At 50.1% G+C, this 24,612-nt stretch overlaps 1 long non-coding RNA gene across 1 annotated transcript in view; it reads left to right on the top strand.

Annotated features, from left to right (window-relative positions):
• The first annotated feature begins 1,969 nt into the window (after positions 1–1,969).
• The window catches only part of LOC147096882 (uncharacterized), a 37,153-nt gene continuing 14,510 nt past the window's right edge, over positions 1,970–24,612 (top strand). The window contains exon 1 of the long non-coding RNA XR_015074522.1: positions 1,970–2,161. This is a non-coding gene — a long non-coding RNA (uncharacterized LOC147096882). The remainder of the gene's footprint in view (positions 2,162–24,612) is intronic.

Below are 24,612 nucleotides of genomic sequence, written 5' to 3'. Positions count from 1 at the left end.
GCGGGCTGCATTACACAGACAGCGGGCTGCATTACACAGACAGCGGGCTGCATTACACAGACAGCGGGCTGCATTACACAGGCAGCGGGCTGCATTACACAGAGAGCGGGCTGCATTACACAGACAGCGGGCTGCATTACACAGACAGCGGGCTGCATTACACAGAGAGCGGGCTGCATTACACAGACAGCAGGCTGCATTACACAGACAGCGGGCTGCATTACACAGACAGCGGGCTGCATTATAGGGATAGGAGACTGTGGTTACACATAAAGGAAGCTGCAAATACATACAGATAAGAGGCTGTGGTTACATGGAATCTTTCTGCTCCCTTCACCCTCTTCCAGCCTCCCCTCAGACTCTCACCCCTCCTCTCCTTTCCCATCTCTCCTCCCTCTCACTTCCACCTCCCTCCTCCTTCCCCCTCTCTGTCCCTCCTCCCCCTCTCCCTCCCTCCTCTCCTCTATCTCCCTCCCTTCTTCCCCCTCTCCTTCTCCCTCCCTCTCATCTTACCTTCCCTCCTTCCCCAACCCTCCTTTCCCCTCTCCCTCCCTCCTTTCCCCTTTCCTTCCCTCCCTTCCCCCTCTCCCTCCCTCCTTCCCCCTCTCCCTCCCTTCTTCCCCCTCTCCTTCCCTCCTTCCCCCCTCCCTCCTTCCCCCTCTCCCTCCCTCCTTCCCCCTCCCCCCTCTCCCGCCCTCCCTCCTTCCCCCTCTCCCTCCCTCCTTCCCCTCTCCCTCCCCCCCTTCTCCCCCTTCCTTCTCCTCCCTCCCTCCTCTCCCTCACCTCCTTCACCCTATCCCTCCCTCCTTCGCCCTCCCTCCTTCTCCCTCTCCCTCCTTCCCCCTCCCCCTTCCCCCCTCTCCTGCCCTCCCTCCCTCCTTCCCTCTCCCTCCCTGCTTCCCCCTCTCCCTCTCCCTTCTCCTCCCTCCCTCCCCCTCTCCCTCCCTCCTTCCCCCTCTCCCTCCCTCCCTTCTTCCCCTCTCCCTCCCTCACCCTCTCCCTCCCTCCCTCCTTCCCCCCATCCTCCCTCCCTCCTTCCCCCTCTCCCTCCCTCCCTCCTCTCCCTCCCTCCTTCCCCCTCTCCCTCCTCTCCCTCCCTCCCTTCTTATCCTCTCCCTCCCTCACCTCCTTCACCCTCTCCCTCCCTCCTTCGCCCTCTCCCTCCCTCCTTCTCCCTCCCTCCTTCTCCCTCTCCCTCCTTCCCCCTCCCCCTTCCCCCTCTCCTGCCCTCCCTCCCTCCTTCCCTCTCCCTCCCTCCCTTCTTCCCCTCTCCCTCCCTCCCTCCCTTCTTCCCCTCTCCCTCCCTCCCTCCTTCCCCCTCTCCCTTCTCCTCCCTCCCCCTCTCCCTCCCTCCTTCCCCCTCTCCCTCCCTCCCTTCTTCCCCCTCTCCCTTCTTCCCCTCTCCCTCCCTCACCTCCTTCCCCTCTCCCTCCCTCACCTCCTTCACCCTCTCCCTCCCTCCCTCCCTCCTTCCCCCCATCCTCCCTCCCTCCTTCCCCCTCTCCCTCCCTCCTTCCCCCTCTCCCTCCCTCCTTCCCCCTCCCTCCTCTCCCTCCTTCCCCCTCCCTCCTCTCCCTCCCTCCCTTCTTCCCCCTCTCCCTCCCTCACCTCCTTCACCCTCTCCCTCCCTCCTTTGCCCTCTCCCTCCTTCTCCCTCTCCCTCCACCTCTCTCTCCCTGTTCTTCACTCCCCACTCCCTCATTTCCCTCTCTCTCCCTCTGTCTCTCTCTCCCTCTGTCTCTCTCTCTCTCTCTCCCTCTTCCCCCTCTCTCTCCCTCCTTCCCCCTCTCTCCCTCCTTCCCCCTCTCTCTCCCTCCTTCCCTCTCTCTCCCTCTTCCCCCTCTCTCTCCCTCCTTCCCCCTCTCTCGCCCTCCTTCCCCCCCTCTCTCCCTCTCCCTCCCTCCCTCTCCCCCTTCCCCCTCTCTCTCCCTCTCTCCCCCTCTCCCTCTCCCTTGGGGAATCCCTGTCTTGGTGCTGCAGTGGGAGGCGGGGAGGGGGAATCCTGGAGTGACGCTGTGCGCGCCCCGCCGCACAGCCAGCCCGGGAGCGCGCGATGCCGCGTGCACGCGCTCGGGGGCGAGCCTGTGCACGGGCTGAGCGAGGCGGAGGAGCTGCAGCGGCTCCGGGGCTTTAAACAGAGCAGCTGGAGTCAGCCCGAGAGGTAAGAGAGCGGCTCCGCGGCACCGGGGCACCGGGGCGGGCGATGCAATGCAGATTTTGCACTTTGCACTTTCTCCCCCCTTTTCCTTTCATCTGTTTACTGCAGATTTAAACCTTGTCCCGACCCCTTATTCCTGGTGGATCCCTGCCCATTCCCAGGGCTCCCTCTCCCTCTGATTCATTGTTAACAGTAAGCTCTTGTTAAGTTGCATTTTGCCCGCATATTGATGCAACTGGTTTCAGTGTGAAGTGCTGGGCAGTGCCAGGCTCTGTATCTGATGCCCACTCGCTCTCTCGCCAGCCCTCACCAGGGACATCCTGCCTCAGCCTGTTCATTGTTAATATTGTCACAGGGACCGCAAAGGTGAAGAAAGGTCTCTCGCCCGTGCTAACGGTCATAGTTTAATGAATGCTAACACGTCTGTTTATCTGAATTGACACCTCTATCGATTGAATTCAGTCGTGGCTTCTTTGCTCCTCATTTTATTTGCATTTGGAGCTGGCAGAGCCGCACGTCTTAGTTTGAAAAATCGCTTGTACATTCTACAGATTTATTCATTTCCCAATTATCCACAGTTGTTGCTCGAAGCCTTGCCCCCTCACTGCCTTGCCCCCCCACTGCCTTGCCCCCTCACTGCCTTGTGCCCTCACTACCTTGTGCCCTCACTGCCTTGCCCCCTCACTGCCTTGCCCCCCCACTGCCTTGCCCCCTCACTGCCTTGTGCCCTCACTACCTTGTGCCCTCACTACCTTGTGCCCTCACTACCTGGTGCCCTCACTACCTTGCCCCCTTACTACCTTGTGCCCTCACTACCTTGCCCCCTCACTGTCTTGTGCCTCACTACCTTGTGCCCTCACTACCTTGCCCCCTCACTACCTTGCGCCCTCACTACCTTGCCCCCTCGCTGCCTTGCCCCCTCACTACCATGTGCCCTCACTACCTTGTGCCCTCACTACCTTGTGCCCTCACTGCCTTGCCCCCTCACTACCTTGCCCCCTCACTGCCTTGTGCCCTCACTGCCTTGCCCCCTCACTGCCTTGCCCCCTCACTGCCTTGTGCCCTCACTGCCTTGCCCCCTCACTACCTTGCCCCCTCACTGCCTTGCCCCCTCACTGCCTTGCCCCCTCACTGCCTTGTGCCCTCACTACCATGTGCCCTCGTTGCCTTGTGCCCTCACTACCTTGCCCCCTCACTGCCTTGTGCCCTCACTACCTTGTGCCCTCACTGCCTTGTGCCCTCACTGCCTTGTGCCCTCATTAGCTTGTGCCCTCACTATCTTGCCCCCTCGCTGCCTTGGCCCTCACTACCTTGTGCCCTCAATACCTTGCCCCCTCCCTGCCTTGCCCTCGCAGGACCCAGCGGGGCTCTATCTGTCAGCGGTGATCAGAGTTCTGAGGCTGGGCTGGCGTTGATGCTGTCTGTTTTGTATTCACTGTTACAGAAGCATCCTCCTGGGTCAGGTCTGGTCAGATCTGTAAACCCTCCCCGGAGCTCGGATCAGCTCCTTGAGATTATAAAAGTCCAAATTCTTCTTGCTCTTTAATCGTGAGTGTTACTTTGTGCAGTCGAACGTCTGGTGTAAGACCAGATTCATTCTCAGTTCAGAGATGCTATGCTGGGAGGATTTTCTTTATAGAATCATAGAATGATACAGCACAGAAGGAAGTCATTTGGCCCATCGTGCCTTTCGAAGATCAATCCAATTAGTCCCACTCACCTGCTCATTACCCATAGCCCTGTAAATTTTTTCACTTTAAGTATTTATCCAAGTCCCTTTTAAATGTTAATACTAAATTTGCTTCCACCGCCCTTTTATTCAGTGAATTCCAGATCATAGCAACTCGCTGCGTAAACAACAACTCTCCTCCACCTCTGGCTTATAGCGAGAATCTTTCGCGAAATGGGCTTTTATTGCCACGATTGCAGATCCCTGGAGTTTTTTGGGAACAGGTTGCAGTGGGGAGTAAGAATCGCTTTATGAAAACGTTGCTTGTTTTGATGAAAAATAGTTTTAAAAGGTGAATAAATTTCTGATGGTAATATCGTGCATCAAGTCCCCTGTCGGCTGTACTTTGCGCATCGTGTTCTGTTCCTCGTAATCTTCTGTTTCTCTCATCACACGCACCGGGCTTAACTGTGTATTTCGTTTGTCACACTTTAACCGATCTGTGCGTTCTGTTACGCACTCACTATTATCGTGCACTATTATCACACTCACTCTATTGTGAGTCCTGTCACGTCGCGTTGTGTGTCGAACGCACTCACTGTGCTGTGTCTGTCACGCTCTGTGTTCTGTTTGTCACGGTCGCCCCTTGCATGTGCTCGTTCTGAATTCAAAAGGTGTATCTCGGAGCTGAAGGAATTGGCTCGGCAGCCAATTCGGAGTAGGAATTTTATCACTCGTTTAAATAGATATAAATTCCAATTCTATTAGGATGATTCAATGTAAAAGTAATGAATGTTTGGAACAACTTGCCAAGGGGAGTAATAGGGAATACAGTAGGGATGTTCAAAATACAAATGGGTGTGATAAGCAACATAGGAACAGGAGGAGGCCATTCAGCCCCTCGAGCCTGTCCCGCCATTCAGTCAGACCATGCCTGATCTGTATCTTAACTCCATCTACCCGCCTTGGTTCCATATCCCTTAATACCCTTACCCAACAAACATCTATCACTCTCAGTTTTCACTTTATAATTGACCCCCAGCCTCAACAGCTTTTTGGGGGGAAGAGTTCCAGATTTCCACTACCCTTTGTGTGAAGAAGTGCTTCCTGACATCACCCCTGCACGGCCTGGCTCTAATGTTAAGGTTCTGCCCCCTTGTTCTGGACTCTCCCCCACCAGCTCTATCTACCCTATCAAATCCTTTAATCATCTTAAACACTTCAATTAGATCAGCCTTTAATCTTCTATACTCGAGGGAATACAAGCCTGGTCTGTGCAACCTGTCCCCATAATTTAACCCTTTTAGACCCGGTATCATTCTGGAATGATATGATAAGCTATAATGAATGAGATAGGATTGTAAAGAGATGGGCTGAATGGTCCTTTTTTTTAGTCCTTACCTTTTTTTGTGGTTTTACATGATAGCCCAAAAGAAGAGATTGTAGAGAACTACATTGAGAGTAAGAGGGTGCCTTGCAGGGGTTTGGTATTTTCCCCTGAGCTGACTTGAGCAGGCAATCAATGAATGAATGAGGTGGGGGAAAGGAATTTATTCCTGCAAATAAGAACAGCGAATGGGGGTCATTGTTCTGGTGCTCGAGTCCATTGTCCTTCTGAGTTTGGATGCCGAGACTCCATGCTGGAAAGAAGTGGCCTCTTGGCGGATTAGCTCACAGCTGTAGGACAATGCCAGTGTCTGAAGTCTTGTAGCCACTGATTAAGCTGCAGCTAGTGTTCATCTATTATATGTGAGCTCTTCACCAGGGGCACGACTTCGGATTAAATTGCAGTGTTAGCCGTGGCTCAGTGGGTAGCATTCTCGCCTCTGAGTCAGAAGGTTGTGGGTTCAAGTCCCACTCCAGAGGCTTGCTAACACCTAATATAGGCGGGCACTCCAGTGCAGTACTGAGAGAGAGCTGCACTGTCGGAGGTACCATATTTTGGAGATGTTAAACCGATGCCCTGCCTGCCCTTTTGGGTGGACTGTACAAAATACCACGGCACTATTGGAAGAAGAGCAAGGGGAGTTTTCCCCAGTGTCCTGGCCAATGTTTATCCCTCAGCCAGCATCTAAAACAGATGATCTGGTCATTATCTCATTTCTGTTTGTGGGAGCTTGCTGTGCACAAATTGCCTGCCGCATCTACATTACAACAGTGACTAGGCTTAAAAAGTAAGTCATTGGCTGTAAAGCACTTTGGGACGTCCTGAGGTCGTGAAAGTCACTATATAAATGCAAGTCTTTATTTATAATGCCACATGTCGACTGGAGGATAGGGATGAGTACAGAAATAAAGTTTGGATACTACAGAACATGTTGGGAGAGCCAAAGTTGACAAGTGCAGGGTAGCTGGTAATATTAAACATAAGACATAAATTCATAGTAATAAGGCAGTCAGAGGAACAGTCAAAGCCCTGATGGTCTACAAAGGGGATGTTATATCAGGTGAGGTTCTGAGAAAAATAGATGTAATCGATAAAAGGTGATGGACAGGATGGGAGGAAGTGAAGCTCCCAGCTCCAAATAGTTTGTGTACTGGGTGCCTAAGGAAGCAGCTAATGAACTTGGACATATTCTAGTAGGCTCTAGAGGAGACTCCTTGGAAATGGGAACTGTGTCTGGGAGTTGGAGAAAGGGGGAAAGCGATAACCCAGGGAAACAGCAAGCCAGCTAGCCTGGCATCCATTGTGAGGAAAGAAATGTAAGAAAGTGCGAACATAGGATCAGGAGGAGGCCATTCAGCCCCTCAAGCCTCTTCCTCCATTCTATGAGCTGATGATTGACCTGTACCTCAAGTCCATTCACCTGCCTTTGCTCCACACCTAACTATTGATTTCAGTCTTGAAAATGTCAATTAACCCCCGACGTCCACAACCTTTAGGGGAGAGGGTTCCATATTTTCACGACCCTTTTGTGTGGAAAAAATGCTCCCCAATTAAACTTGCATTTCACTTAAATTTTAAATCTGGTAAAGCCGCGTGCATCGGCCCATGTTTGAGTAGACACATTCAAATGAAGAGAATCTGTCCTCCGATATATCTTCCATCAATATCGCCTGAGTGAAGCTGAGTGTCAGTGATTGATTAATCCACGTTGTTCATTTTAAATTGAAACACAGAGGAGTAAATCTTCTGGCCTTCAGCAGCAAACCAGGCCGCGATGGCCTGTGGCAATTAGAACAATGGGATTCCTTCCCTTCCCTTCCCCCCGTCCCCTAGTTGTTAGCGAAAGGTTAATCAAAAGGGACTGCTATTGATTTGTCCTAATATTAATTTAACTGTGTCCATTGACTTTTCAATTGGAACTGATCTCATTGGCAGTTTGATTGCCCCTTTGGCATGGACAGAATCTGTAACAAGCCCCTTGGGAGGTTTATTTTTAGTCCTTCCTGGGATGTGGGCGTCGCTGGCAAGGCCGACATTTATTGCCCGTCCCTAATTGCCCTCGAGAAGGTGGTGGTGAGCCGCCTTCTTGTACAACTTCAGAGGGCAGTTAAGAGTCAACCACATTGCTGTGAGTCTGGAGTCACATATAGGCCAGACCGGGTAAGGACAGCAGATTTCCTTCCCTAAAGGGCATTAGGGAACCAGATGGGGTTTTACAGCAATCCGGTAGTTTCATGGTCACCATTACTGATACTAGCTTTTTATTCCAGATTTATTTAATTAACTGAATTTAAATTCCCCTGGGGTGGGATTCTGACGTCCCCAGATCATCAGTCGAGACCTCGGGTTTATTAGTCCAGTGGCATAACCACTATCCTACCGTTCCCGAGTGTAGACCCGAGTGGGTATGCAGATGGAACACTCTCTTGTAAATCATTCGTCATTTAATTCGCAGGGACATAAGAGAGGTGTGACAATTTATGATGGTTCGGTGTCTGTTAAGTTGAAGGTGGTTGTGTTGATACATAAACGGTTATATACAAATGCCACTCTGCAAAGCAACGGCCCAGAAATTTGGGTCGGAGGCTTCCCGTGGGTGCAAGCCCCCGACCTGCACTTACCTAGAGCGCCGGCCGTTGAGCTGTGGGCCCGCGTGGGATTCCGATCCTGGGCCTCCTCCAGCTGCCGGCGCGCAGTGCTTGCGTATCCCAGGGGCGCAGTTAGTTCGATGCGTCCCCTGGGATCACGTGAGCCATGGAGAGCCAATGGTAGCAGGGAATGCTTCATTCATAAGTTTGACAGGAAGAGCTGTCAAACCTATAAATACTATAAGCCCCAAAAATCACTAAAACATCAAATACTTTTTTTTTAAAACATCACATTTTTAAAATAACTATAAATTACATGAAATAACTATTTTAAACAATAATTTAAATTTTTGAAAAATTAATTACATTTTCTAACAGGTCTAAAAATGAACTTACCTTTCTTTAAAGTATTTAAAAATAATAAACCTGTGGAAAAAATGTTTTAATTTTAATTAATTCACCACTTACCTTCTTAAAAGCAGGCCTTGTGCCTGCTTTTTAAAAGTGTAACTCCTGGAGACTTACCCTCCCGGAGAAACCGGAGAAAAAAACGTAAGTTCGATGCGCACGCGCTGCCTCTCCGGCGCACGCGTTCCACCTGTCAACCCCTTCTTTCAGGGAAACGGAAGTTCCGGTTTCCCGCGCAGGCGCAGTGCATGCACGAAACCGGCACTTTCGTTGGGCCTACGCATGAGTACCCCGTGCGTACTCACGCGTTGGGACCCGAATTTCTGGGCCAACATCTGTCAAAAGGACTTCGATCCTGAGTGATGGAAAAGCAACACATGCACACGAGTGTTACAATGGCCCAAATCTGCGGTTGGAGGCTTCCCGCGGGCGGACACCTCCGCCCTGTAAAAAATCTACAAATTTACCTGGTGGCCCGGGAGATACGGAGACTCACGATCCTGGGCCTCTCCGGGTACCCGCGGGTAGAGGCCCAGGTATCTCAGGGGTGCAGGCAGTTCGCAAGCACCCCTGGGATCACGTGGGCCGGCCCAACCAATCAAAGAAGGGAGTCCCCATTCATGATTATGGGAGTTCAGTACGTACGGAATCCCCATAAGTATGAATGGGGATCACTTAAAAAATATATGAAATACATTTTTTAAAAATTACATATTTAAAATTCCATTTAATTAAATATTTTAAATGAAAATTAAATTTTTTGAAAAAAAAGTATATGTTTTAACGAGGCTAAAAATAAACGTACCTTATTGGACAGGGTTTTTAATGTATAAATGAGTGATAACATTTTATTTTTCTATTTTTTTAAACTCTTATGCTGGCAAAAGCAGGCCTTACGCCAGCTTTTACCAGGCGTAAGAATTTCACAGGCATTCAGCAGGCGGAAGTTGAGCAAATAGCGCAACTCTCTACCCGCAGAGACCCGTCTCCCGGGGATGTGGAGGATCTGTGATTCTCGACATGTCTAAACCCAGGACTTCCACGGCCCCTACGGGCACGCCCATGGGGGTCGCACAATACGGCCCAATTTCTTTGATTCGTTCTGTAACTGACTTCGTCCTAAGGATGTGATTAACAGATTTAGCAGGATGTGCAAATCTGAAGTCATCGATAGCAGACATGAAAGAGATAAAAGGAACATTCGGTAATACTAAAACCGATTGAGAAAATAATGATATAAAGGAGTCGGTGCTGGGGGAGAGACCTCAGAACCCAATGAGGCCTGATCAGCTAAGGAGTTAGCTGTTAATATGCAGATTGTCCAAGTTGAAAAGTGTTGTTGTTACGTGCATGATTATTTGTTGTCAATACTAGTTATTGTCATATGCTTCATAAATCTGGGATTCGCTACCTGTACTACTGTGAACCTTATTGTTTTGAGAAAGACTTGCATTTCTATAGCGCCTTTCACAACCACTGGACGTCTCAAAGCGCTTTACAGCCAATGAAGTATTTTGAAGTGCAGTCACTGTTGTAATGTAGGAAGCGCGGCAGTCAATTTGTACACAGCAAGCTCCCACAAACAGCAATGTGATAATGACCAGATAATCTGCTTTTGTTATGTTGGTTAAGGGATAAATATTGGCCAGGACACCAGGGAGAACTCCCCTGCTCTTCTTCGAAATAGTGCCCTGGGATCTTCTGCTCTGAGAGCAGACAGGGCCTCGGTTTAACGTCTCATCCGAAAGACGGCACCTCCGACAGTGCAGCACTCCCTCAGCACTGATACTGGAGTGTCAGCTTAGCTTTATGTGCTCAAGTCCCTGGAGTGGGACTATGAACCCACAACCTTGTGACTCAGAGGCGAGGGTGCTACCCACTGAGTCACAGCTGACACTGTAAATGAAAAGTAAGAACATCCATCCTCTATCATTCCTCCAACCAAAGCTGGTGACCTGGCCAGACCTGACGTACGTTGAGGAGCCTGCCACCATGATGAGGATTAGCTGGACCCGGGAAGATCCATCCGCGTGAGGATGGACTGAAGTAGGCAGACGCAAAGCCTCCCCCACCGACAATAAGACAGACTTGCATTTAGATACCGCCTGTCAAGACCTCATTGGACAATCAGTGTCCAATCCAGGCCAATAAACAAAGCTTCTTGCAATTGATTTCATACTGACGATCCCTGGATGTTCAGTATGAAGTTCGGCCAGAATTCTATCTCTCAAAGAAACGGTGCCACCACTCTGTTTCCCCACTTGAGACAACCTTGCTCACAAGACAATTCAGTACAACGGTTATGGAATGGTTTGAACTCTGTGTCCAGACACTGATCAGCCCGTCCATTCAAAGTGTTTTCATACACTCTTTTCAGTACTGAGTCCTTTTGAGTCTCATCTGTAATCTCAGTTGCATTCGCAGGAATTGATAAGGAAGCACTTGCCATAGTGTTTGGAATCAAAAAGTTCTAACAGTTCCTGCTCGGCAGAAACTGCACCTAGTGTGAAAATCTCACCTTCACTCCCAACACACGAGTCCTCATGTGGCAACCTGGACAAGGCATCTGCAATTGCGTCTGCAAGTGCGATATTCAACCGTGTAGTCATATTGTGACAACAACATTGCCCAACGTTGCATTCTTGATGCAGCCATTGCAGGGATGGCAGATTGGGGCCCCAATATTGCTAGGAGCGGTTTGTGATCGGTTATCAGGGTAAACTTTCTGCTGATCAGGAACTGTTGGAATTTCTTGATTCCAAACACTATGGCGAGTGCTTCCTTTTCAATTTGTTTCTTTCGCTCTTTGTGAGGGTTCGCGATGCAAACGCGATTGGTTTCTCTTGGCCGTGAGCCATTACGTGACTAATGACAGCTCCCATACCGTAGCTGGAAGCATCACACGCTAACAAGCTCACACTCTGTGTCGTGGTGCACAAGCAGAGCATCGCTAGAGAGACTTTTCTTACAAGCTTCCTGTTGCACTTTCATCCACTTCCATTGGACATCCTTCTTGAGGAGCTTGTGCAATGGAGCTAACATGGTCACTAACTCAGGTAAGAAACATACGTAGTGCTGGACCATTCCAAGGAAAGATCTTAACTCAGACACGTTCTGTGGGTTTGGAGCATTGATGACAGCATCAATCTTTTCCTTCACTGGTTGCAAGCCATTTGCATCAACTTTCAGACCAAGGTACACAACCCTCGGGCTGCACAAAAGCACATTTGCTCCTTTTCAATTTGATGTTGTGGACAGTCGACCTTTGAAGCACTAAATCTAACACTTCTAGATTTTCTTCCTCGCTGCTTGGTGCGATCAACACATCGTCTTGATTGCATAAGCAATTTGGAACTCCTTGCAAAATCTTATCCATCACAGCCTGGAAGATTTTGGGGGAGGACTTTACAACATACGGCAGCTTGGTGTATGAGTACAGTCCCTTGTGTGTGTTGATGGTGAGATACTGTTGACTCTCTGCGTCAACATTCAGCTGAGCATAAGCGGCGACAGGTCAAGCTTGGAGAAAACCTTTGACCCAGAGAGTGCTGCATACAAATCTTGCGATGTAGGTACGGGTACTGCTCATCATCAACTGCTTGGTTGATAGTAACTTTGTAGTCACCGCACAAGCGGACAGTTCTGTCTGCTTTGGGCACTACCACAATCGGGGAAGCCCATTCATTTTTGTCAGTTTTTACGATCATTCCGTTCTCTCCGAGCTTCGCTAACTCTTCCTCCACCTGACTTTTCAACTCATAGGAGACCAGCCTTGCCTTACAATAGACAGGCTTCGCATTGGACTTGACGCGAATATGCACGTCATACCCAGTGATGCCCTCATAACTGCCTGTGAACATGCTTCCGTACTTGTTCAGCATTGTATCGAGTCACTTCTTTGAAGCATCTACACTGAAGACATTTTTCCAGTCTAGACTAAACTTTCTCAATCGGTCTTTGCCCATGAGGGTTGGCCTGTTGTTGTTGCTCACTACAATAGGCAGCTTTACTGACTGGCCATTGTGTTGAACTGTACATTCCATTTGTCCACATGTCTCTAGGATTTCTCCGGGGTAGGTTTTTTACTCTTCGGTACTCTTTGTAAGTGGTATTTGATTAAACTTACTCTCATATGTGCCCTTACTCATGATAGAGCAGTCCACCGCTGTGTCGATACACATATCAATATATTGCTCGTTGATCAAAGGTTTTGTACGGAAATCTTTCTCACGACTGCTAGCATTGCCGCTAGTGGCATAGATACTGTAGGTGCCTAGTTCTTCAACATCAGGTGTATTCACTTCAATATTGTGAACTCCTCCCTTTTGTTGTCATTGCTCTGCATTGCCACTAGAATGGTTCTTACTTCCTGCTTTCGATCTAGCTCTGCACGCTGTTGAAATATGGCCTTGCTTCTGGCAGTGAAAACACTTTGCATTTCTGTATTGGCAGGTCTGTGGTGAGTGATTTCCATTGCAGTGATAACAATTTACTGACCTGCTCTCACTGACATGCTTTTGACTTGGACTCACAGCTTTAGGTTCGGCGGGGGCTTTGTGACTGTAGACCTCAGCTGCACTAGTCACTTGAGTTGGACGGAGCTCCCCAGCATTCTTGGACACCAACTCCATAGATCGGGCAATCTTGCATGCTATGTCAAACGTTAGGATCAGAGTGCTCAGTAACTTGGACTGTGTGTGCTCATCCACCAGTCCACACACAAGCACAATCCAAAAATGTACCGAAGTTACAATGCTAAGACAGGTTCTGAAGAGCTACAATGTACTCACTGATGGTTTCACTTTGTTTTTGGTTTCGGGCACTAAACTTGTAGCTCTCTGCTATTTATAATGGCTTTAGGTCGAAATGGTCCACGAGGTTCTTGACAATGTCTTCAAGCGACGCATCCTTCACTTTCCCTGGCGTGAGTAGGTTTGTCAACATTCCTTGGACATCTGGCCCGATCTCCGTTAGAAAAATTGCTTTTTTATGTTCATGAATTCATTTATTTTGAGCTTGAAGATTCTTATCTGCACTTTCGGCCTCAATGACTGTGATGAAATATATGTCTTCATCAGCCCATGTGTTTTACCTGCTTGTATTGTGTGAACCGCCCCCTTTTGTTCCTATTGTGTGTATTGGCCACGCCCCTGTCTTTTGCCATATAAAGGTCTCAAGAGCTGTATGAGTCATTCCTACCAGACGAACCCGATGTGGGAAGACCTGCAATGCTGCAATGTTCTTAGTGATTAAAAGCCTTTAGTTGAATCCTTTAAACTCCTTGGCCTAGAAATTCAGTTGCGTGCGCCAGCCGTTAGCGCCTTAGGAGGAGTAGATCTCGAGCGCTAGGCGCTTAGCGACCGGGCGCAGCACGATATGCGCCTCCCCCCAACTTCAGTAGGCATTTAGCGCCGGCACAAAGTCTTTGCACGCGCTCAGCTGCGCGTGCAGATCATGACGTCATTTCCTCGTGCAACGCCCTTTGTGCGCCCCAAACCGGAACTTCAGTCGCGCCGCCCCATTGTGCGCCTGGCGGCCCTAAGGACTGTGGAGTGGAACGGTGCACAGCCGATGCGGGCCGCGGGGAGCGCAAATTAAAGGGCACTTCCCCTGCACCATAAAGGCCAGCCATTTTGCAGCACTCACTCTTTTGAGACGGATTTTTGGAGAGAGACCAAGGTAGAGAGCTTACTGCTTTGGCCCAACACTAGGACAGGTATTTCTGGCTTCAGGCCACAGCTTTGTAATTCTCTTTGCCTTCATTGAGATTTCATTGTTTGCCAGCATATTATGGGGGCTGTCAACGCTGGCTTTCAGCATTACGTCCAAAGGGCTCACAGACGCCGTGAGAGAGTGGCAGCCCTGGCTAGACGCAGAGGGGGCAACAGGCGTCGGCAAGGGAGGCCTTACCCACTCAGGGTATACCGCCAGCAGTTCTCCTATGTCAACATGTCTGACGAGCAGTGTGTTAGGAGGCTGCGATTCAGAAGGGAGGTGGTCAAAGAGATCTGACAGCTGCTTCACAGAGATCTCCGGCCACAGCTGAGGTGCAGGACGTCTCTGTCGGTGGCTCTGAACTTCTATGCCACCGGCTCCTTCCAATCCGCTGCTGGGGACATCGCTAACATCTCCCAGTTCGCCGTGCATTGCTGCATCCGCCAGGTGACCAATGCCCTTTTCAGAAGGAGACGTCAATTCATCTCCTTCCCCATGACCCTGGAGAAGCAGCAGCAGCGGGCAATGGGATTTGCAAGAATAGCGGACTTCCCCATGGTGCAGGGCGCCATTGACTGCACGCATGTGGCTTTGCGGGCACCGCTGGAGAATGCCGAGGATTACCGCAACCGGAAGGGCTACCATTCCCTCAACGTACAGCTGGTGTGTGACCACAGGCAGCGCATCGTAGCTGTCAATGCCTGCTTTCCAGGCAGCAGCCACGATGCCTTTATCCTGCGACAGACAACTGTGGCTGACATGTTCCAGGCACAGCCTCACCCAAGAGGATGGCTTATCGGGGACAAAGTCTATCCTTTGTGTACCTGGTGTGGTAAACCACTTTTACCGTTCACTATCGTTACACTATAGTTATCACTGTTAGATCGTTTCCCTATAGTTATCACTGTTCACATTGTTGTATCACTGTACGAGGTCGCCTCTTGTCACGCTGCTATACCTGAGCTGACCACTGCCGACTCCGCCCATGGCTCCGCCTACCTGCCCGGGTATAAAGGTGGTCGACTGGCTGGTATTCCTCCTTCTTGGATCCGATCACCCACGAGGGTGGGCTCTGTTATTTAGTCAATAAAAACCTATAGTTACTTTCTTAACTCGTCGCTTTTCATTGGACGAATTGATAGGTATATCAATTTTATTGACTAAATAACAGAGCCCTTGAGAAGAAGGCCACCGGTCTCCCCTCCTGGTTGAGGTGCAGCGTCTCCTGAAGGAGGGCATCATCGAGGGGAGCAGCAGCCCCTGGCGTGCCCAGGTTGTAGTCGTTAAGACCGGCAATAAAAACCGCCTGGTCATCGACTACAGCCAGACCATAAACAGATACACCCAGCTGGACGCATACCCTCTTCCCCGCATATCTGATATGGTCAATCAGATTGCTCAATACCGGGTATTCTCTACCATCGACCTTAAGTCGGCCTACCACCAACTCCCTATCCGCCCCGAGGACCACCAGTATACCGCCTTCGAGGTGAATGGCCGCCTCTACCACTTCCTTAGGGTCCCCTTCGGCGTCACCAACGGGGTTTCGCTCTTCCAAAGGGAGATGGACCGGATGGTTGACCAGAACGGGCTGCAAGCCACGTTCCCCTATCTAGATAACGTCACCATCTGCGGCCGCGACCGGCAAGACCATGACGCTAATCTGGAAAGATTCCTCCGTACGGCCCAACGGCTGAACCGCACCTACAATAAGGAGAAATGTGTGTTTAACACCTCGCGCCTTGCCATCCTTGGCTGCGTAGTAGAGAATGGAATCATCAGCCCCGATCCCGAAAGAATGCGTCCCCTCATGGAGCTACCCCTTCCCCACTGTCCAAAGGTGCTGAAGAGAACCCTGGGGCTCTTCGCCTACTATGCCCAATGGGTGCCGAATTATGCGGACAAAGCCAGACCCCTCATGAAGTCCACCTCCTTCCCCCTTACGGAAGAAGCGCGCGCGGCCTTCTCCCTCATCAGGGGAGACATTGCTAAGGCCACTATGCATGCAGTGGATGAGTCCATCCCCTTCCAAGTGGAGAGCGATGCATCCGACTTCGCCCTAGCCGCTACCCTCAACCAGGAGGGGAGACCGGTGGCCTTCTTCTCAAGGACCCTACAGGGCCCTGAGATCCGACACTCTTCGGTCGAGAAGGAGGCCCAGGCGATTGTGGAGGCGGTACGCCGCTGGAGGCATTACCTCGCAGGCAAGCGATTTACCCTCCTCACCGACCAGCGTTCGGTCGCTTTTATGTTTAATAACAAGCTGAGGGGTAAAATCAAGAACGACAAGATCTTGAGGTGGAGAATCGAGCTATCCACCTACGATTATGGGCAGCACGGTGGCATAGTGGTTAGCACTGTTGCCTCACAGCGCCAGAGACCCGGGTTCGAATCCGGCCTCGGGCGACTGTCTGTGTGGAGTTTGCACATTCTCCCCGTGTTTGCGTGGGTTTCCTCCGGGTGCTCCGGTTTCCTCCCACAGTCCAAAGATGTGCGGGTTAGGTTGATTGGCTATCATAAATTGACCCTTAGTGTTAGGGGGATTAAATACGTGGGGTTACGGGGATAGGGTGGGATATGTGTTGGTGTAGGGGTTACGGGGATCGGGTGGGATATGTGTCGGTGCAGGCTCGATGGGCCGAAATGGCCTCTATCTGCACTGTGGCGTTTCTGTGATTCTGTGATTCTGTGATTATGATATCTTGTACCGGCCTGGTAAGCTGAACGAACCCCCTGATGCTCTATCGCGAATTACATGCGCCAGCGCGCAAATTGATAGACTTCAGACCCTCCACAACGACCTCTGCCACCCCGGGGTCACCAGGCTTTACCACTTCATTAAGGCCCGCAACCTGACCTACTCCATCGAGGAGGTCAGGACCATGACCAGGAATTGCCAGACCTGTGCCGAGTGCAAACTGCACTTCTTTAGGCCGGACAGAGCAAGCCTGATCAAGGCCACCCGCCCCTTCGAGCGCTTGAGCATAGATTTTAAGGGGCCCCTCCCGTCCTCTGACCGTAATGTGTACTTCCTCAACATTGTTGATGAGTACTCCCATTTCCCCTTTGCCTTCCCCTGCCCAGACATGACCAGCACCACGGTCGTTAAATGCCTGAAAGACCTCTTTGCCTTGTTCGGGTTCCCAAACTATATACATAGTGACCGGGGCGCCTCCTTCATGAGCGAGGAACTCCGTCAGTTCCTACTAGCGAGAGGCATCGCCACTAGCAGGACCACCAGCTACAACCCCCGAGGGAACGGCCAGGTGGAAAGAGAGAACGCGACGGTATGGAAGGCCGTCCTCTTAGCCTTAAAGTCTAAGGGCCTCCCAACCTCTCGCTGGCAGGAGGTCCTCCCGGCGGCGCTGCATTCCACCCGGTCACTACTTTGCACTGCCATTAACGCCACCCCCCATGAACGAATGTTTGTTTTCCCCAGGAAGTCGACTACGGGAACCACGCTACCAACCTGGCTGACCTCTCCGGGGCCTGTCTTGCTGCGAAAGCACGTGAGGGCCCATAAAACGGACCCCCTGGTCGAGAGGGTGAACCTCCTGCACGCCAACCCCCAGTACGCCTACGTGGCATACCCAGACGGGCGGGAGGACACAGTCTCCTTACAAGACCTCGCACCCTCGGGCACTCCGGAGACACCACCGCTACCCCCCCCACCACCCCCCCAATTCCAGCCCAGGTAGACGGTACACCAGAACCCGCGCGCCCAGGACCCCTGCTGAAGAGGCATACAACGAGAGCCATCAAGCGACCAGGAACATCATCGAACAAACAATTGGCATCCTGAAGCAACGGTTCCGCTGCCTGGATCGTTCCGGCGGAGCCCTGCAGTATTCGCCGGAGCGAGTCTCCCATTTCGTGGTCGTTTGCTGCATGCTGCACAACCTGGCTATCCGCAGGACTCAGGCACTGCCACCTCAGGTTGGAGCACCACCTCAGGAGGAGGAGCAGGAGGAGCAGGAGGAGGAGGAGGAGGAGGACCAGCACAGGAGGGACGCACAAGGTGCAAGGGCCACCCGTCGGCGGCTTATTGAACATAGGTTCTAGGCCCCATGTCAGGGAATGGCTTGTGCCAATGAAAGAACATGAATGCAGCCGCTCCGCAAGCCCTCAGCCGGTTAAGGCAACCAAAACTTCAACATTCAAACATGGACAATATGAATAAAGAAAATTGTTTATTGCACAAACTCAGAGCCCTTCCCACATGAAAAACAAAAACAGAAGAAACCCCCAAAAAACATTCAGACACATTACTCGCTCCCACAACCTGGAGAGGATTAACAAAAGTGTGAAACAAAAATGGCCGTCATCCTCGGCCTTCGTAAAAAACAAACATCACATCCTTGGCCTTCAAACAACTAACATCAAATTCTCAGCCTCCAAAAACAAACACAACTGGCCACACATTCTACTCTTTGGCCCGCGAGGGCGATGCCTTGGGCATCTTTGTGTGGCCCCTGCCCGCCCTGCTGCTCCTCCTCAAAGTGAGCCCAGTGGCTGCAGCAAGGCTGGGGGAAGGCTCCTGAGGGGCACATGGCGTGACGGCAGATGCCCTTGGGGGTCAGCCTAGACGAGCTCTGGCCCTCGAGGGGCCGGCTGGTGACTGCTGCAGCTGTGGCTGGGCAGCATCAGTCTGTCCAGCAGCACGTGGCAGCTCCACTGGGGGAGTGGCAGTGGCGGCTGCAGGAATGGGGGCAAGCTGGCTGATGGCAGGCGCTCGCTGGTCGCCTGAGACACTGGCACTCGCCCGGGCCAGCACTGCAGCATGCGCAGCAATCAGCTGAAGGACAGACCGCTGTGCTGCTGCAGCGCGGCGGGTGCCCTGGCGATGCTTGGCTGACGCAGCGAGTGTGGCAGCAGTTAGTGCCCGTGTTGCCCTGGTCTGTGACTGCATCAGACCAGCCAGTGACTGGACGGCACCACTGATCATTTGGCTACTAGCTGCCTGAGCTGCCCCGACTTCCTGCAGACTCCTGGCCTAAGCTGCCCCGACTTCCTGCAGACTCCTGGCCTGAGCTGCACCGACTTCCTGCAGACTCCTGGCCTGAGCTGCGCCGAATTGCTGCAGACTTCTGGCCTGTGATGCCCCGAATTGCTCCAGACTTCTGGCCTGTGATGCCCCGAATTCCTTGACACTCTTCGCCAATGACTCTATGGCGTCAGGCATCTGTGCCACTACCCCCATGAGCTCCGTGTGCCTGCGCTCCGAGTCGACCACCATTTCCTCGAGGAGGCACACCTCCTCTGCGCTGACCGTCGCCGGACTGGAGGCCGCACTCACCCTCTGGGGAGAAGGCCGCCGAGCTTCCCCACCCCTCCCGCGTTGCTGCAGGCCGCTGGGCCCAGGAACTGCACTCCCCACTGACCCTTCCCCCAGGCTCCCCTCCAGGGAAGACGTGTCCCCTACATCGCCATGGGTTGGCGCGGCTGAGGGTGCCACTGTTGGCCTGCCTTCCTCTTCCTCCTCCTCCTCCGACGAGGGGCTGACACTGGCAGCTTCGGGGACATCCTCCTCACCTGGCGCCTCACCATCTGAAAGCAGGAAGGCACAAGAGTAGCTTTAGAGTGAGGACAGGGCGTCAGCGAGGGAGGCATGAGTGGTGCCATTCACCGCATTGTTCGGACAGTGGCAAAGGATGTTGATCTGATGCGCAAGTGGAACGAGAGAGGTCCAAAAGGTCAGTTCCTTACCATTGGTGCCCAGAACAGGGTCGGCATCTCCAGTGGCAACGGGGCCAATGACACGGACTCCCATGATGCGCTCCACGTGCTGGTCTAGGTCGGTCAGCTCCTGGTGCCGAGGACCACCTCCCCCGGTGGCAAGCTGGCTACGCTTATTGTTAGCCAGCTTGGCCTGCAAGAGAAAGGATGGCCTCTAAGTATGGTGTGTAGCCCTGATCTTGTCTGCACAGCCTCCCATGGTGGAATAGCTTGGACAGTGTGTAAAGTGCAGAATGTGCAATTGATGGTCATGCCAGTCCCATAGCTGCGGGATGAGGGCTGGCCATTAGGGCTTTCAGGTCCCTTTGCCCATAATGGCAGGTGCACATGCAAGGATGAGGAGGACACTGGAAAGGGTACTCACCCTGACAATCCTAGTGAGGTCATTAAACTTCTTCCTGCATTGTACAGGAGTCCTGCCAACCACACTGTTGGATGTCACCCTGTTGGAGACATCCCTCCAGGCTTTGCGGAAGACGCTGGTCACCGGTTTCTTGCCAGTGTATGGAAACAAAATATGGCGTCTTCGCTCCACAGTGCGAACCAGCAGCCTCAGGTCAGCTTCAGTAAAGCGCTGCGCTCTTTCCCGGGCCTTCTGCATCGTCCTGGTCGCTAAATAGGTGCAGCAGCAGTGCTCAGGCCTAGCTGGAGGGCTGCAGTGTCCAGGGCGTGGCAGCCAAACAACTCGACCCTTCCCCCTTTAAGAGATGGCCGGCGCCAGCGTGTCTGCCGTCAATCAACAAATGACCGCACCTGCGCTGCGCCCGGCCTCGGCGGTATCGCTCAGCACCGCCGGCTTTGCGCCTAAAGATAGTCGTGCATCGCCAGTTTTAGCGCTGCAGCAACCTCTTAGGGCGATGCTACTGAATATCGGCGAAGTGGCCTCGACTTTGCGCCGGGCGCAAACTTCAGCGGCCGCCCGACTTTACCGCCCCAAAAGTGGCTATACTGAATTTCTAGCCCCTTGTCTTTGAGTTATTGAAGGCACATCAATGACGTTATTGGCCATAAAAAAAATCTCCATCTGCAAATTGTAAGAACTGAATGGTTTGCAAGCTCGGTCATACATGCCGAAGCTTCCGATGAATCCCGCAGGTGCGGCCATGATTGTCCCGATCCCATTGAACAGTGACTCAGCACGCTCCCTGTGCACCACTGAGAATCAACGCCACTGTTGCTGTGTAGACATACACGCAAAGGCGAAGCACAGATGATTCTGTATTAGCATTAACGGTAAAAAATCGCAAGAATTCTGTTTAGGCGTCACAAATTCATCTTAAACTCATCCACTCGAAGCTTCAACACTGTGTGCTTCCATGATCCCTAAATATGCCTTTGGGATCCCATCCTCAACACCAAGATGATATACACATGGGTAGAACAAAATGAAGGACAGAGAGACGATGCGTTTCTAAACCGTGTGCTTGTTTATTAGGCCAGAGTGAACTGAGCATGCTCATATTAAACTATGTGACAAATCATGTGATAATACATTACATTAATGATTGGAGAGAGAATGATTGGAGAGAGTAATAATTGCAGAGAGTAATGATTGCAGAGAGAGTAATGATTGCAGTGAGTAATGATCAGAGAGGGAATTGGATGTAATATCTCCAAATTTGCAGGTGACACAAAGCTGGGTGGGAGGGTATGCTGTGAGGAGGATGTCGTGAAACTCCAGTACGATTTAGACAGGTTGGGTGATTGGGCAGAAACATGGCACATGCACTATAATGTGGATAAATGTGAGGTTATCCACTTTGGTGGCAAAAACAGGAAGGCAGATTATTATCTGAATGGCAATAGATTGGGAGAAGGGGAAGTGCAAAGAGACCTGGGTGTTATTGTGCACCAGTCGCTGAAGGTAAGCATGCAGGTGCAGCAGGCGGTTAAGAAGGCAAATGGTATGTTGGCCTTCGTAGCAAGAGGGTTCGAGTAAAAGAACAAGGATGTCGTGCTGCAGTTGTACAGGGCCTTGGTGAGACCACACCTTGAGTATTGTGTGCAGTTTTGGTCACCTTACCTGAGGAAGGACGTTCTTGCCATGGAGGGAGTGCAGTGAAGATTCACCAGGCTGATACCTGGGATGGCAGGAATGACGTACGAGGAGAGATTGTGTCGTTTGGGCTTATACTCACTGGAGTTTAGAAGATTGAGAGGGGATCTCATCGAAACTTATAAAATTCTGTCAGGTCTGGACAGACTAGATGCAGAAAGGATGTTTCTGATGGCTGGGGAGTCCAGAACCAGGGGTCTACGTCTAAGGATAAGGGGTAAGCCATTTAGGACTGAAATAAGGAGGAATTTCTTCACCCAGAGAGTGGTGAACCTGTGGAATTCTCTGCCACAGAGGGTGGTGGAGGCCAGTTCATTAAATATATTCAAGAAAGAGTTGGATATATTTCTTGAGGCTAAAGGGATCAAGGGATATGGGGAGAAGGCAGGGACAGGGTACTGAATTTGGATGATCAGCCATGATCTCATTGAATGGCGGAGCAGGCTCGAAGGGCCGAATGGCCTACTCCTGCTCCTATCTTCTATGTTTCTATGCTTCTATTAATGATAGCAGAGAGTAACGATTGCAGAGAGTAATGATTGGAGAGAGTAATGATTGGAGAGAATAATGATTGGATAGAGCAATGATTGCGGAGAGTAATGATTGCAGCGAGTAATGATTGGAGAGAGAATGATTGGAGAGAGTAATGATTGGAGAGAGTACTGATTGCAGAGAGTAATGAGTAGAGAGAGTAATGATTAGAGATCGTAACATTTCGTTGTACTGCACTTGTGCACTAACAATGACAATAAAGTTGATTATTATTATTATTATTATTAATGATTGGAGAGAGTAATAATTGGAGAGAGTAATGATTGCAGAGGGTAATGATTGGAGAGAGTAATGATTGGAGAGAGTAATGATTGGCGAGAATAATGATTGGAGATCGTAATGATTGCAGAGAGCAATGATTGAAGAAAGTAAAGATTGGAGAGAGTAATGATTGTGGAGAGTAATGAGTAGAGAGAGTAATGATTGGAGAGAGTAATGAATGCAGAGAGTAATGATTGGAGAGAGTAATGATTGCATAGAGTAATGATTGGCGAGAGTAATGATTGCGGAGAGTGATGATTGGAGAGAGTAATAATTGCAGAGAGTAATGATTGGAGACAATATTGATTGGAGACAGTAATGATTGCAGAGAGTAATGATTGGAGAGAGTAATGATTGGAGAGAGTAATGATTGCAGAGAGTAATGATTGGATAGAGCAACGATTGCAGAGAGTAATGATTGCAGAGAATAATGATCGGAGAGATTAATGATTGCCGAGAGTAATGATTGCCGAGAGTAATGATTGCAGAGAGCAATGATTGGAGAGAGTAATGATTGCATAAAGTAATGATTGGCGAGAGTAATGGTTGCAGAGAGTAATGATTGGAGAGAGTAATGATTGTAGAGAGTAATGATTGGAGATAATAATGATTGGCGAGAGTAATGATTGCAGAGAGTAATGATTGGAGAGAGTAATGATTGGAGAGAGTATTGATTCCAGAGAGAATTATTGGAGAGAGAAATGATTGCAGAGAGTAATGATTGCAGAGATTAGCGATTGGAGAGAGTAATGATTGGAGAGAGTAATGATTGGATTGGGAAATGATTGGAGAGAGTAATGATTGGAGAGAGTAATGATTGGAGAGAGTAATGATTGGAGGGAATAATAATTGGAGAGAGTAAAGATTGGAGAGAGTAATGATTGGAGAGAGTAATGATTGGAGATAATAATGATTGGAGAGAGTAATGATTGGAGAGTGTGATGATTGCATAGAGTAATGATAGCAGAGAGTAATGATGGGTGAGTGTAATGATCGGAGAGATTAATGATTGCTGAGAGTAATGATTGCCGAGAGTAATGATTGCAGAGAGCAATGATTGGAGAGAGTAATGATTGCATAAAGTAATGATTGGCAAGAGTAATGATTGCAGAGAGTAATGATTGGAGAGAGTAATGATTGCAGAGAGTAATGATTGGAGATAATAATGATTGGAGAGAGTAATGATTGCAGCGAGTAATGATTGGAGAGAGTATTGATTCCAGAGAGAATTATTGGAGAGAGAAATGATTGCAGAGAGTAATGATTGCAGAGAGTAGCGATTGGAGAGAGTAATGATTGGAGAGAGTAATGATTGGAATGGGAAATGATTGGAGAGAGTAATGATTGGAGATAGTAATGATTGGAGGAAGTAATAATTGGAGAGAGTAATGATTTGAGAGTGTAATGATTGCAGAGAGTAATGATTGAAGAGAAAATGATAGGAGAGAGTAATGATTGGAGAGAGTAATGATTGGAGAGAGTAATGATTGCATAGAGTAATGATTGGTGAGAGTAATGATTGCGGAGAGTAATGGTTGGAGAGAGTAATAATTGCAGAGTGTAATGATTGGAGATAATAATGATTGCAGACAGTAATGATTGCAGAGAGTAAAGATTGGAGAGAGTAATGATTGCAGAGAGAGTAATGTTTGGAGAGAGTAATGATTCAAAAGAGTAATGATTGGAGTGAGTAATGATTGGAGAGAGTAATGATTGCAGAGAGTAATGATTGGATAGAGCAACGATTGCAGTGAGTAATGATTGCAGAGAGTAATGAGCGGAGAGATTAATGATAGCAGAGAGTAATGATTGCTGAGAGTAATGATTGCAGAGAGTAATGATTGGAGATAATAATGATTGGAGAGAGTAATGATTGGAGAGAGTATTGATTCCAGAGTGAATTATTGGAGAGAGAAATGATTGCAGAGAGTAATGATTGCAGAGAGTAATGATTGGAGATAATAATGATTGGAGAGAGTAATGATTGGAGAGAGTATTGATTCCAGAGTGAATTATTGGAGAGAGAAATGATTGCAGAGAGTAATGATTGCAGAGAGTAGCGATTGGAGAGAGCAATGATTG

The sequence above is a fragment of the Somniosus microcephalus genome, chromosome 34 (assembly GCF_052327205.1).
Source record: "Somniosus microcephalus isolate GS21.2 chromosome 34, FLI_Smic_1.0, whole genome shotgun sequence".
Classification (NCBI taxonomy): Eukaryota; Metazoa; Chordata; class Chondrichthyes; order Squaliformes; family Somniosidae; genus Somniosus; species Somniosus microcephalus.
Note: the sequence above shows the minus strand (reverse complement) of the source record. Positions and strands in the feature narration are given on the sequence as shown.